Source organism: Orycteropus afer, unplaced genomic scaffold (genome assembly GCF_000298275.1).
Source record: "Orycteropus afer afer isolate SDZICR_OR568_19922 unplaced genomic scaffold, OryAfe1.0 scaffold00274, whole genome shotgun sequence".
NCBI classification, from domain to species: Eukaryota; Metazoa; Chordata; class Mammalia; order Tubulidentata; family Orycteropodidae; genus Orycteropus; species Orycteropus afer.
In genome coordinates, this window is record NW_006921861.1 from 2885390 (window position 1) to 2886555 (window position 1166).

General features: G+C 38.2%; 1 protein-coding gene across 1 annotated transcript in view; it reads right to left on the reverse strand.

Moving 5' to 3' along the window:
* The window catches only part of ARHGEF4 (Rho guanine nucleotide exchange factor 4), a 302751-nt gene that overhangs the window by 163365 nt on the left and 138220 nt on the right, over positions 1-1166 (reverse strand). The window lies entirely within an intron of this gene.

Below are 1166 nucleotides of genomic sequence, written 5' to 3' on the forward strand. Positions count from 1 at the left end.
ACCCCTTTCTCCTGCTCTTCCGGCCTGCTACTCTGTGCTATGCCTGTGCTTACCTTGCTCCCGGAGACCTGGTCACTCTCGGGAGGGTAGGAAGGGAAAGTGTTCAGTGCAGATTTACAGCTTTGGAAACCCAATGGGGGTTGCTATGAATTGGAATAGCCTCGATGGCAGTGAGGTTTTTTTTTTTTTTTGTTTGTTTGTTTGTTTTTGTTTTTCATTTTGGTTTCAATCTCTTTCAGCAATGTTTTATAATTCTCATTGTATAAGTCCTTCACATCCTTGGTTAAATTTATCCCCAAGTATTGTATTCCTTTAGATGCTATTGCAAATGGACTGTTTCCCTAATTTCTTTTTTCAGATTTCTCATTGATGGTGTATGAAAACCCAATCAATTTTTGCTTGCTGACTTTCTACCCTGCGACTGTACTAAATCCTTCTATTAGCTCTAGAAGCTTCCTTGTGTGGACTCTTTAATGAAATAAAATATGTCCTTTATTATATAATGAAATATTTTTGATTTGCTAGTGTTTTGATTGGAGTTTTTGCTTCACTTAGGCGAGTCAGAGTGGGTTGTAATTTCTCAATGTTATATGACCTCAGAAAAGAAATTGGGAAGTATTTCCTCCTTTAGTATCCTCTGGAAGCACTCATATAAGATTGTTATTATTTATTACTTAAAAAGTTGGTAGAATCTTTGAGTTTTCTTTTGGGGAATTCTTTCTAATTGTGGATTCAATTTTCTCTTTTAGATATAAAACTATTCAGATTTTCTGTTTCTTCATGATCAGTTTTGATAAATTGATTCTCCTAAGAATTTTAATGTTTAAAGTTTATTGGCATAAAGTTGTTTATAATCTTTTTTATGTCTGTATGTCTTATAATGGGAGCTCTGGTAGCATAGTGGCTAAGGCACTAGACTGCTAACCAGAAGGCTGGCGGTTCAAACCCACCAGCCACTCCTCGGAAGGAAGATGGGGCAATCTACTTCCATAGTGATACTGCCTCGGAAAACCCAAGGAGGGGTCGCTATGAGTCAGGTCCGACTCGACGGCACATAACAACAACAACAACAAGACATTTACTATGGAGCTTCCTGCTTGTAGGAGAGGGGCTGGCCTCTGTGTGTCTGTAGTATGCATAGGTATTTTAAGGGATGAGTCTTGCTC